The 13,876-nt window shown below is 48.5% G+C and overlaps 2 non-coding genes across 2 annotated transcripts; both read left to right on the plus strand.

Moving 5' to 3' along the window:
- The first annotated feature begins 5,539 nt into the window (after positions 1 to 5,539).
- On the plus strand, positions 5,540 to 5,703 carry LOC146184371 (U1 spliceosomal RNA). The gene has a single exon (XR_014709013.1). It is a non-coding gene; the product is annotated as a U1 spliceosomal RNA (small nuclear RNA).
- A 5,531-nt stretch (positions 5,704 to 11,234) lies between these two features.
- Positions 11,235 to 11,398, plus strand: LOC146184372 (U1 spliceosomal RNA). Its single transcript, XR_014708957.1, has one exon. It is a non-coding gene; the product is annotated as a U1 spliceosomal RNA (small nuclear RNA).
- Positions 11,399 to 13,876: the final 2,478 nt, after the last annotated feature.

Here is a 13,876-nt window from a genome sequence, read left to right on the forward strand (position 1 = left end):
CGCTATACCATCAAAAGTCAGATTATATAACTCATCGGCGGCTGTTTTGGTGCTGCTCCGTTGCAGGCACTTCGGTAATGCGAGGTCGTTCGCTTAAGGGGAGTTTAGTTACGTAATAATTCAGATCATAAATAGATAAACCTCGTGGGATGCACAGGTTTGCTTAGTAAGAAATGACCTTCAGCAGTCTATTTCGGATATTAAGTATCAGGGGAATCCCTCCTCTCCTCTATCATTTGCCTCTTATCGGCGTTAATTAGTCGCACTTTATCCGCCTAGAGCAAGTTTGTAGGTACACCATCGCTACTGTCGCTGGAAGAAAAAGGCGCAGTATCTGTCACACTTGCTCTGTATGACAGATAATAATAATGAGATTCTTGTTGAGGGGGGAAGAGAAGGGGGGGATTACACGGCCCTATAACTGTCTCCTGTACTTGCAGGGATACACCGCAACGGGGCCGAGTAGAGGGGAAGGGGGAGCGAAAGCGTTGTCGTTAGTAGTCAATGTCGAGGACCCCTGGAGAAAAATGCCAAACATGGAAGGGCAAACACTCGTACAACAAGGATTGGTGGATTTTGAAGCGGGGACGTGCCGCGCAAAGGAGAAAGCCTTCATGACATATGTAGAGATAATTATGAGGTTTAAAGAAAGGGAAAAAAAAAAGAAAATCTGATAGGGAGATTTGGAATGTCATGGATGCTTATGCGAGCAGTTGGATGCGCGCGGTGGGAGGAGTGGGGCCTTGCAGAAGGGGCAAAGAGCCTTGTGGGATAATATAGGAGGAGATAAGATAATAATAATAAAAAATAATAATAATAATAATAATAATAATAATAATAATAATAATAATAATAATAATAATAATAATAATAATAATAATAATAATAATAATAATAATAAAAAAGTAGTCTGAGGGCATATTTGAAATGCGACAGATAGGCTGGGAAGGAAGGGCCTTTGCAGAGGTTGCACGGGACCTTATGGGATATATAAAGGAAGAATTGATGATAATAAACACCACAAAAAAAAAAAAAAAAAGTCTGAGGGGATTATTTGAAATGCAGGAGATAGGGCCTTTGCAGAAGGTGGATGGGACCTTATGGAATATGTAACGGAGGAATTGATGATACTAAACAGACAAAAGAAAAAAAAAAGAAGAGAGGAAAAAAAAAGTAGTCTGAGGGCATTAGTTGAAATGCAACAGATAGGCTGGGAAGGAAGGGCCTTTGCAGAGGTTGCATGGGACCTTATGGGATATATAAAGGAAGAATTGATGATAATAAACACCACAAAAAAAAAAATAATAAGTGGAGGGAGGAAAAAAAAAAAAAAGTAGTCTGAGGGGATTATTTGAGATGGAGGAGATAGGGCCTTTGCAGAAGGTGCATGGGACCTTATGGAATATGTAACGGAGGAATTGATTATGATAAACACACACACAGAAAAAAAAAAGATTCTGTGGGCATTACATAAATTGGTACAGATAAAAGTTAGACGATTTGCGGGCAGTTGGTTGCGCGCAGGAGTGAGAGAAGGTCCTTGTGCAAAAGGGCCTTATGGGACAAGAAAAAAAAAACACAAACAGAGTAATGATAATAAAAGAAAAAAATGGAACTGGTGCTATGCGGGGAATAGCGCGGGAGTGGCACACTGAATTGGTGAGAGTTGCTGGCAATAATTTGCGCACTAGGGGAAGATGGAAAGTGTTCACAGTTTTGCACTTAGTCCACTGTCCCGTAGGAATAACAGGAGCACTTTTAGGGCACTTTGCACTTTGTGGGGAGGGCCAGACGGGTGAAGGATCTCACATGTGTTAGCACAGGGAAGTCCAAGATTTCGGTAACCTTCCCGAAGGAGGTGTCGCGGTTGCGAGTACACAGGGCACATACACAGAACGTGTTCGAGTGTTTCTGCGTCACCGCACGACGCACACAGGGGAGACATTCCTCGTAGTCGGCTAGCGCGCACACCGGTCCAAACACATCCGATGCGGAGGCGCAACAGCAGAACATAGTCTCTCCGGGCGAAGAGGCGAGTATTAACTGCACGGAAGGGGTGGCCGCTGGCGATGCGAGGGTCAGGGTGGTGGGAAATGGTGTGTCGCGCGATTGCAAGACGAGCACAGTCATATGTAGTGTTGTCCGCGCACATGGGAACGGACGGGTGGTGGGCTGATCGAGCGAGCTCATCAGCAAGTTCGTTGCCCCCTATCCCACAGTGCGATGGGATCCATTGTAGGACTGTATCGCAGCCGGATTCGGCGAGGCGTTGGAAGTTGCGTGCGCATACTTGCAGTAGGCGAGGTCCTTTGCTAGGCTGCGCAAGGGCCTGAAGCGCTGCCCTCGAATCGGTGAGAATGGCAGCATTTTTAATTTCAGGGCTTTCCAGGAGCAGGGTGGCTGCCAGATTGAGTGCAGCTATCTCAGCTGTTTGTGACGAGGAAGGGAAGTGTAGCCTGCATAATTTAGAGGTGTCCAAGTCGGGAATCACACATGCAGCAGCTGCGGATTTTTCTTGCTGACGGACTGACCCATCAGTAAAGATGAGGGTTCGGTGACGAAAATCCGTGTGAATTTTGGATTCGGCCTCTTGCTGAAGTTCGCATACGGGCGTGTTTCGTTTGCTCTTCACCCCTGGGAGACCCTGATAGATGCGGGGCGGGCAGATTTCATGTGGGGGTTGTGAAGCAGCAAGGGGCGGTGGAGGGGGGCCCAGTATCTCACGGAAGAGGCACATGACACGACCGATGCGTGTGTTAGGTTTGGCTGAAATTCTGCGAAGAAGTTCAGAGCCATCTTGTGCTCGGTGAAGCCGCTCGATGTGGTTGAGGGCAGTTTTGAGTGCTCTTAGTGAGAGGGGGATGGTGCGGGTTTCTGCATAGGTCGCTGCCACCTGAGATCCGTTGGGGAGACCATATATGTGTCGTATGGCGTTCCTATGGCATGTGTCCAGCCTTTTCCATTGGAGTAGGCTGAGGCTGAGCAGGGGAAGGGCATACAATGCTCTGGCTGAGGCGATCGCTTCATGGATTCTTGCACAGAGCGGGGGAGAGGCTCCTTCACCTTTGGCAAGGAGACGAAGCGCTAGTTTACCTATGCGCTTGGTGTCTGCGCACACTTTATCCACCGCAGGGCGCCAGGTGATGCGGGCATCAATTTTGAGGCCGAGGTAAACAACCGTTGTGCGCCAAGGCAGGGGGGTTCCGTCCAGGCGAAGAGGGCGTGTTTTGTTGCGGGCTGCAGCACCACGGGGATGGTAGAGCAGGGCTTCAGTTTTTTCGGCCGACACTGCGAGGCCGACACTGCGAATAAACGCGGTGACAGCATCGAGCGCACGCTGAAGGTCGCGAAGCGATGAGGCGTTGCTGCGGGTTGTTGATGAGGCGAACAGGGCAACATCGTCCGCATATACACACACACGCACAAACTCGCGCACAGCACGGGGGAGACACAAGGGTAGTTGGGCCAGCACGATGTTGAATAGGAAAGGGCTCAGCACACTTCCCTGAGGGACACCGCATGGCACTGGACGGGGGGCACTACAGGTGCTGCCCACCTTCACGGAGAGTGTTCGCTCGCTGAGGAACGCACTGACGAAGTTCAGGAGGCGGCCGGTGGCACCAATGTTTTTTAGCGCGTCGATCACTGCCCAGTGAGGAAGACAATCCAAGGCGCTTCTGATGTCGAGCAGGATGAGGTATCCCACTTGGCTGGTGTTGCGGGCGTTTTCAATGGTGCTGACAACATCCGCAATGCAGTCTCGTAAGGGGCGAAAACCACTCTGCTGAGGCGCCAAGCACCCGCTTTCCGTAGCAAGCCACTCCAGTCTGCGAACTCTCTGAACTCTCGCGAATACTCTGAACCGCGCCGTAAGGGAAGGGAGGAAGGTGGGAGTTGAAAGTGGAATGAGAGAAAGGGGAGCCGTTGTGGAGGGCTACGGAGTAATTTCGACCACCTGAGGATCTTTAACGTGCGCTGACATCGCACAGCACACGGACGCCACTTCGTTTCGCCTCCATCGAAAAACGCAGCCGCCGTGGTCGGACCCGGGAACTCCGGCACAGTAGTCGGGCGCGTCTTACCACTGCATCACTCACTCACGGCGGGGGCCGTCTACGCCACGTGGTTTATTAGATTTGTTTAAACTGATAGGAATTGCTTTGAGATTATATTCGGAGCGAAGCGGCGAAATACACGCAGATTTGCATGTGCTTTTTGTTAAATTGCCGAAATTAGGGTACTGTTTAGTATAGTACGAGAGACGCAGAATGCTCTAATTTCATTCGAAATAGTAATTGTCGTCTAAGCCAAGTGGTTTATAAGGAAAAACAAAAAACAAGTAAGCATGTATGCGTGCCACCTCCACAAGCTGCGTTGCCTGCTCGATTTCTGACGCTGCTTTCCCCACGTAGTCTTTGTACACTGTCTCCGAGTATGAAAGGGAACTATCAGTTTGCTCAAAAAGACGGTTCGTTTTATTTTCTCAAGTAAAGGCGAAAATTACTTTTGGACGTTACATTTATAATCAATAAAACACACAAAAAAGTATACTTGACACATAAACGACAGAGGAACGGGTAACTTAATGAATGGCATAACTTTGCTCCTTTTCATATTGAACAACCCTACGCAGACCGTGAGGGTTAACTTTTTCATATTTGCGCTATGTAAAGCAAGGCGAGGAAAAGAAACAGGTAGAAAGGTGGTGAAATGAATTGAAAAAAAAAAAAAAAAAAAAAAAACACGGCAGGTAGAGAAAGCACGTTAAATCCTAGGACACTTAATGTATGTTAGCACGAAGAGGGAAATGGAGGTAGGGCGTGGTTAGCGGAATATCGGGAAGGAATACGGGACCTCTACAAAGAACGTGCGCAAAAAAAGACAAGGAAAAAAGTTCGAAAGAAAAAGCCCGGAAAAGAGTAAAAAAAAAAAAAAAAAAAAAAAACTGCTGAGAGGGCGAGGATTGTAGCCGTGACGCAGGTTCTACGTTACCCTTGTCAAGTGATCTTCCCCTGTTGTGCAATACCCGAGTCCCGTGGCACACTCTGCTACGGTCGCTACTACAATGCGATCGGAGTCCGTGACGCCACTTGCGAGACTCACGGGGATGGTTTCTTGCCGGAAACGCGCGAATCGCTGGGACTTTCTCCGGTACGAACTGCTTGGGGGCACGAACTCTGCACGCTCAATCGCTCAATACGCTGCAGTGCATTGCCGCAGTAGAGGAATGCGAGAAGTTGGAAGGCGTGTGAGGTGGCGCCACCACCCGTTAAACATGTCTATTAGCAACACTGAGACATACGCCAGCGTGTTGTGCGAGTTTGTAGCCTATTTTGTGCACATATAATGGTCAGTAGGCTTCTACAAAATAGTTTTGAATTAACAGCTTGAGAGTTCGCAAGAAAACATTTGTTATTCTCCGGGTAGACAAGAAACACGGAGCAGGGAGAGGCACGTTCTTTTATTTCCCAACGGTCGTAACTTGAGCAGAAGGCGGCGTCTCTGTAGGTTGCCTCCGCGGCAGAGACGTCGTCCAAGCATACTTACCTGGTGCCGAGGCTACCGTGATCAGCAAGGCGGTGCCTCCAGGGAGAGGTGCGGGCATTGCACTACGCTCGTGCTGACCCCTGCCACTACCCCAAACTGGGGCAGATGGGGCATGCAATTTTTGGTAGTGGGGGACTGCGTTCGCGCTTTCCCCCTCGCTATACCATCAAAAGTCAGATTATATAACTCATCGGCGGCTGTTTTGGTGCTGCTCCGTTGCAGGCACTTCGGTAATGCGAGGTCGTTCGCTTAAGGGGAGTTTAGTTACGTAATAATTCAGATCATAAATAGATAAACCTCGTGGGATGCACAGGTTTGCTTAGTAAGAAATGACCTTCAGCAGTCTATTTCGGATATTAAGTATCAGGGGAATCCCTCCTCTCCTCTATCATTTGCCTCTTATCGGCGTTAATTAGTCGCACTTTATCCGCCTAGAGCAAGTTTGTAGGTACACCATCGCTACTGTCGCTGGAAGAAAAAGGCGCAGTATCTGTCACACTTGCTCTGTATGACAGATAATAATAATGAGATTCTTGTTGAGGGGGGAAGAGAAGGGGGGGATTACACGGCCCTATAACTGTCTCCTGTACTTGCAGGGATACACCGCAACGGGGCCGAGTAGAGGGGAAGGGGGAGCGAAAGCGTTGTCGTTAGTAGTCAATGTCGAGGACCCCTGGAGAAAAATGCCAAACATGGAAGGGCAAACACTCGTACAACAAGGATTGGTGGATTTTGAAGCGGGGACGTGCCGCGCAAAGGAGAAAGCCTTCATGACATATGTAGAGATAATTATGAGGTTTAAAGAAAGGGAAAAAAAAAAGAAAATCTGATAGGGAGATTTGGAATGTCATGGATGCTTATGCGAGCAGTTGGATGCGCGCGGTGGGAGGAGTGGGGCCTTGCAGAAGGGGCAAAGAGCCTTGTGGGATAATATAGGAGGAGATAAGATAATAATAATAAAATAATAATAATAATAATAATAATAATAATAATAATAATAATAATAATAATAATAATAATAATAATAATAATAATAATAAAAAAAAGTAGTCTGAGGGCATATTTGAAATGCGACAGATAGGCTGGGAAGGAAGGGCCTTTGCAGAGGTTGCACGGGACCTTATGGGATATATAAAGGAAGAATTGATGATAATAAACACCACCAAAAAAAAAAAAAAAAAGTCTGAGGGGATTATTTGAAATGCAGGAGATAGGGCCTTTGCAGAAGGTGGATGGGACCTTATGGAATATGTAACGGAGGAATTGATGATACTAAACAGACAAAAGAAAAAAAAAAAGAAGAGAGGAAAAAAAAAAGTAGTCTGAGGGCATTAGTTGAAATGCAACAGATAGGCTGGGAAGGAAGGGCCTTTGCAGAGGTTGCATGGGACCTTATGGGATATATAAAGGAAGAATTGATGATAATAAACACCACAAAAAAAAAAAAATAATAAGTGGAGGGAGGAAAAAAAAAAAAAAAGTAGTCTGAGGGGATTATTTGAGATGGAGGAGATAGGGCCTTTGCAGAAGGTGCATGGGACCTTATGGAATATGTAACGGAGGAATTGATTATGATAAACACACACACAGAAAAAAAAAAGATTCTGTGGGCATTACATAAATTGGTACAGATAAAAGTTAGACGATTTGCGGGCAGTTGGTTGCGCGCAGGAGTGAGAGAAGGTCCTTGTGCAAAAGGGCCTTATGGGACAAGAAAAAAAAAACACAAACAGAGTAATGATAATAAAAGAAAAAAATGGAACTGGTGCTATGCGGGGAATAGCGCGGGAGTGGCACACTGAATTGGTGAGAGTTGCTGGCAATAATTTGCGCACTAGGGGAAGATGGAAAGTGTTCACAGTTTTGCACTTAGTCCACTGTCCCGTAGGAATAACAGGAGCACTTTTAGGGCACTTTGCACTTTGTGGGGAGGGCCAGACGGGTGAAGGATCTCACATGTGTTAGCACAGGGAAGTCCAAGATTTCGGTAACCTTCCCGAAGGAGGTGTCGCGGTTGCGAGTACACAGGGCACATACACAGAACGTGTTCGAGTGTTTCTGCGTCACCGCACGACGCACACAGGGGAGACATTCCTCGTAGTCGGCTAGCGCGCACACCGGTCCAAACACATCCGATGCGGAGGCGCAACAGCAGAACATAGTCTCTCCGGGCGAAGAGGCGAGTATTAACTGCACGGAAGGGGTGGCCGCTGGCGATGCGAGGGTCAGGGTGGTGGGAAATGGTGTGTCGCGCGATTGCAAGACGAGCACAGTCATATGTAGTGTTGTCCGCGCACATGGGAACGGACGGGTGGTGGGCTGATCGAGCGAGCTCATCAGCAAGTTCGTTGCCCCCTATCCCACAGTGCGATGGGATCCATTGTAGGACTGTATCGCAGCCGGATTCGGCGAGGCGTTGGAAGTTGCGTGCGCATACTTGCAGTAGGCGAGGTCCTTTGCTAGGCTGCGCAAGGGCCTGAAGCGCTGCCCTCGAATCGGTGAGAATGGCAGCATTTTTAATTTCAGGGCTTTCCAGGAGCAGGGTGGCTGCCAGATTGAGTGCAGCTATCTCAGCTGTTTGTGACGAGGAAGGGAAGTGTAGCCTGCATAATTTAGAGGTGTCCAAGTCGGGAATCACACATGCAGCAGCTGCGGATTTTTCTTGCTGACGGACTGACCCATCAGTAAAGATGAGGGTTCGGTGACGAAAATCCGTGTGAATTTTGGATTCGGCCTCTTGCTGAAGTTCGCATACGGGCGTGTTTCGTTTGCTCTTCACCCCTGGGAGACCCTGATAGATGCGGGGCGGGCAGATTTCATGTGGGGGTTGTGAAGCAGCAAGGGGCGGTGGAGGGGGGCCCAGTATCTCACGGAAGAGGCACATGACACGACCGATGCGTGTGTTAGGTTTGGCTGAAATTCTGCGAAGAAGTTCAGAGCCATCTTGTGCTCGGTGAAGCCGCTCGATGTGGTTGAGGGCAGTTTTGAGTGCTCTTAGTGAGAGGGGGATGGTGCGGGTTTCTGCATAGGTCGCTGCCACCTGAGATCCGTTGGGGAGACCATATATGTGTCGTATGGCGTTCCTATGGCATGTGTCCAGCCTTTTCCATTGGAGTAGGCTGAGGCTGAGCAGGGGAAGGGCATACAATGCTCTGGCTGAGGCGATCGCTTCATGGATTCTTGCACAGAGCGGGGGAGAGGCTCCTTCACCTTTGGCAAGGAGACGAAGCGCTAGTTTACCTATGCGCTTGGTGTCTGCGCACACTTTATCCACCGCAGGGCGCCAGGTGATGCGGGCATCAATTTTGAGGCCGAGGTAAACAACCGTTGTGCGCCAAGGCAGGGGGGTTCCGTCCAGGCGAAGAGGGCGTGTTTTGTTGCGGGCTGCAGCACCACGGGGATGGTAGAGCAGGGCTTCAGTTTTTTCGGCCGACACTGCGAGGCCGACACTGCGAATAAACGCGGTGACAGCATCGAGCGCACGCTGAAGGTCGCGAAGCGATGAGGCGTTGCTGCGGGTTGTTGATGAGGCGAACAGGGCAACATCGTCCGCATATACACACACACGCACAAACTCGCGCACAGCACGGGGGAGACACAAGGGTAGTTGGGCCAGCACGATGTTGAATAGGAAAGGGCTCAGCACACTTCCCTGAGGGACACCGCATGGCACTGGACGGGGGGCACTACAGGTGCTGCCCACCTTCACGGAGAGTGTTCGCTCGCTGAGGAACGCACTGACGAAGTTCAGGAGGCGGCCGGTGGCACCAATGTTTTTTAGCGCGTCGATCACTGCCCAGTGAGGAAGACAATCGAAGGCGCTTCTGATGTCGAGCAGGATGAGGTATCCCACTTGGCTGGTGTTGCGGGCGTTTTCAAGGGTGCTGACAACATCCGCAATGCAGTCAGCAGTTGCTCGTAAGGGGCGAAAACCACTCTGCTGAGGCGCCAAGCACCCGCTTTCCGTAGCAAGCCACTCCAGTCTGCGAACTCTCTGAACTCTCGCGAATACTCTGAACCGCGCCGTAAGGGAAGGGAGGAAGGTGGGAGTGAAAGTGGAATGAGAGAAAGGGGAGCCGTTGTGGAGGGCTACGGAGTAATTTCGACCACCTGAGGATCTTTAACGTGCGCTGACATCGCACAGCACACGGACGCCACTTCGTTTCGCCTCCATCGAAAAACGCAGCCGCCGTGGTCGGACCCGGGAACTCCGGCACAGTAGTCGGGCGCGTCTTACCACTGCATCACTCACTCACGGCGGGGGCCGTCTACGCCACGTGGTTTATTAGATTTGTTTAAACTGATAGGAATTGCTTTGAGATTATATTCGGAGCGAAGCGGCGAAATACACGCAGATTTGCATGTGCTTTTTGTTAAATTGCCGAAATTAGGGTACTGTTTAGTATAGTACGAGAGACGCAGAATGCTCTAATTTCATTCGAAATAGTAATTGTCGTCTAAGCCAAGTGGTTTATAAGGAAAAACAAAAAACAAGTAAGCATGTATGCGTGCCACCTCCACAAGCTGCGTTGCCTGCTCGATTTCTGACGCTGCTTTCCCCACGTAGTCTTTGTACACTGTCTCCGAGTATGAAAGGGAACTATCAGTTTGCTCAAAAAGACGGTTCGTTTTATTTTCTCAAGTAAAGGCGAAAATTACTTTTGGACGTTACATTTATAATCAATAAAACACACAAAAAAGTATACTTGACACATAAACGACAGAGGAACGGGTAACTTAATGAATGGCATAACTTTGCTCCTTTTCATATTGAACAACCCTACGCAGACCGTGAGGGTTAACTTTTTCATATTTGCGCTATGTAAAGCAAGGCGAGGAAAAGAAACAGGTAGAAAGGTGGTGAAATGAATTGAAAAAAAAAAAAAAAAAAAAACACGGCAGGTAGAGAAAGCACGTTAAATCCTAGGACACTTAATGTATGTTAGCACGAAGAGGGAAATGGAGGTAGGGCGTGGTTAGCGGAATATCGGGAAGGAATACGGGACCTCTACAAAGAACGTGCGCAAAAAAAGACAAGGAAAAAAGTTCGAAAGAAAAAGCCCGGAAAAGAGTAAAAAAAAAAAAAAAAAAAACTGCTGAGAGGGCGAGGATTGTAGCCGTGACGCAGGTTCTACGTTACCCTTGTCAAGTGATCTTCCCCTGTTGTGCAATACCCGAGTCCCGTGGCACACTCTGCTACGGTCGCTACTACAATGCGATCGGAGTCCGTGACGCCACTTGCGAGACTCACGGGGATGGTTTCTTGCCGGAAACGCGCGAATCGCTGGGACTTTCTCCGGTACGAACTGCTTGGGGGCACGAACTCTGCACGCTCAATCGCTCAATACGCTGCAGTGCATTGCCGCAGTAGAGGAATGCGAGAAGTTGGAAGGCGTGTGAGGTGGCGCCACCACCCGTTAAACATGTCTATTAGCAACACTGAGACATACGCCAGCGTGTTGTGCGAGTTTGTAGCCTATTTTGTGCACATATAATGGTCAGTAGGCTTCTACAAAATAGTTTTGAATTAACAGCTTGAGAGTTCGCAAGAAAACATTTGTTATTCTCCGGGTAGACAAGAAACACGGAGCAGGGAGAGGCACGTTCTTTTATTTCCCAACGGTCGTAACTTGAGCAGAAGGCGGCGTCTCTGTAGGTTGCCTCCGCGGCAGAGACGTCGTCCAAGCATACTTACCTGGTGCCGAGGCTACCGTGATCAGCAAGGCGGTGCCTCCAGGGAGAGGTGCGGGCATTGCACTACGCTCGTGCTGACCCCTGCCACTACCCCAAACTTGGGCAGATGGGGCATGCAATTTTTGGTAGTGGGGGACTGCGTTCGCGCTTTCCCCCTCGCTATACCATCAAAAGTCAGATTATATAACTCATCGGCGGCTGTTTTGGTGCTGCTCCGTTGCAGGCACTTCGGTAATGCGAGGTCGTTCGCTTAAGGGGAGTTTAGTTACGTAATAATTCAGATCATAAATAGATAAACCTCGTGGGATGCACAGGTTTGCTTAGTAAGAAATGACCTTCAGCAGTCTATTTCGGATATTAAGTATCAGGGGAATCCCTCCTCTCCTCTATCATTTGCCTCTTATCGGCGTTAATTAGTCGCACTTTATCCGCCTAGAGCAAGTTTGTAGGTACACCATCGCTACTGTCGCTGGAAGAAAAAGGCGCAGTATCTGTCACACTTGCTCTGTATGACAGATAATAATAATGAGATTCTTGTTGAGGGGGGAAGAGAAGGGGGGGATTACACGGCCCTATAACTGTCTCCTGTACTTGCAGGGATACACCGCAACGGGGCCGAGTAGAGGGGAAGGGGGAGCGAAAGCGTTGTCGTTAGTAGTCAATGTCGAGGACCCCTGGAGAAAAATGCCAAACATGGAAGGGCAAACACTCGTACAACAAGGATTGGTGGATTTTGAAGCGGGTACGTGCCGCGCAAAGGAGAAAGCCTTCATGACATATGTAGAGATAATTATGAGGTTTAAAGAAAGGGAAAAAAAAAAGAAAATCTGATAGGGAGATTTGGAATGTCATGGATGCTTATGCGAGCAGTTGGATGCGCGCGGTGGGAGGAGTGGGGCCTTGCAGAAGGGGCAAAGAGCCTTGTGGGATAATATAGGAGGAGATAAGATAATAATAATAAATAATAATAATAATAATAATAATAATAATAATAATAATAATAATAATAATAATAATAATAATAAAAAAAAAAGTAGTCTGAGGGCATATTTGAAATGCGACAGATAGGCTGGGAAGGAAGGGCCTTTGCAGAGGTTGCACGGGACCTTATGGGATATATAAAGGAAGAATTGATGATAATAAACACCACAAAAAAAAAAAAAAAAAGTCTGAGGGGATTATTTGAAATGCAGGAGATAGGGCCTTTGCAGAAGGTGGATGGGACCTTATGGAATATGTAACGGAGGAATTGATGATACTAAACAGACAAAAGAAAAAAAAAAAGAAGAGAGGAAAAAAAAAGTAGTCTGAGGGCATTAGTTGAAATGCAACAGATAGGCTGGGAAGGAAGGGCCTTTGCAGAGGTTGCATGGGACCTTATGGGATATATAAAGGAAGAATTGATGATAATAAACACCACAAAAAAAAAAAATAATAAGTGGAGGGAGGAAAAAAAAAAAGTAGTCTGAGGGGATTATTTGAGATGGAGGAGATAGGGCCTTTGCAGAAGGTGCATGGGACCTTATGGAATATGTAACGGAGGAATTGATTATGATAAACACACACACAGAAAAAAAAAAGATTCTGTGGGCATTACATAAATTGGTACAGATAAAAGTTAGACGATTTGCGGGCAGTTGGTTGCGCGCAGGAGTGAGAGAAGGTCCTTGTGCAAAAGGGCCTTATGGGACAAGAAAAAAAAAACACAAACAGAGTAATGATAATAAAAGAAAAAAATGGAACTGGTGCTATGCGGGGAATAGCGCGGGAGTGGCACACTGAATTGGTGAGAGTTGCTGGCAATAATTTGCGCACTAGGGGAAGATGGAAAGTGTTCACAGTTTTGCACTTAGTCCACTGTCCCGTAGGAATAACAGGAGCACTTTTAGGGCACTTTGCACTTTGTGGGGAGGGCCAGACGGGTGAAGGATCTCACATGTGTTAGCACAGGGAAGTCCAAGATTTCGGTAACCTTCCCGAAGGAGGTGTCGCGGTTGCGAGTACGCAGGGCACATACACAGAACGTGTTCGAGTGTTTCTGCGTCACCGCACGACGCACACAGGGGAGACATTCCTCGTAGTCGGCTAGCGCGCACACCGGTCCAAACACATCCGATGCGGAGGCGCAACAGCAGAACATAGTCTCTCCGGGCGAAGAGGCGAGTATTAACTGCACGGAAGGGGTGGCCGCTGGCGATGCGAGGGTCAGGGTGGTTGGAAATGGTGTGTCGCGCGATTGCAAGACGAGCACAGTCATATGTAGTGTTGTCCGCGCACATGGGAACGGACGGGTGGTGGGCTGATCGAGCGAGCTCATCAGCAAGTTCGTTGCCCCCTATCCCACAGTGCGATGGGATCCATTGTAGGACTGTATCGCAGCCGGATTCGGCGAGGCGTTGGAAGTTGCGTGCGCATACTTGCAGTAGGCGAGGTCCTTTGCTAGGCTGCGCAAGGGCCTGAAGCGCTGCCCTCGAATCGGTGAGAATGGCAGCATTTTTAATTTCAGGGCTTTCCAGGAGCAGGGTGGCTGCCAGATTGAGTGCAGCTATCTCAGCTGTTTGTGACGAGGAAGGGAAGTGTAGCCTGCATAATTTAGAGGTGTCCAAGTCGGGAATCACACATGCAGCAGCTGCGG

The sequence above is a fragment of the Amblyomma maculatum genome, chromosome 7, assembly GCF_055883805.1.
Source record: "Amblyomma maculatum isolate TAMU_Amacu chromosome 7, ASM5588380v1, whole genome shotgun sequence".
NCBI classification, from domain to species: Eukaryota; Metazoa; Arthropoda; class Arachnida; order Ixodida; family Ixodidae; genus Amblyomma; species Amblyomma maculatum.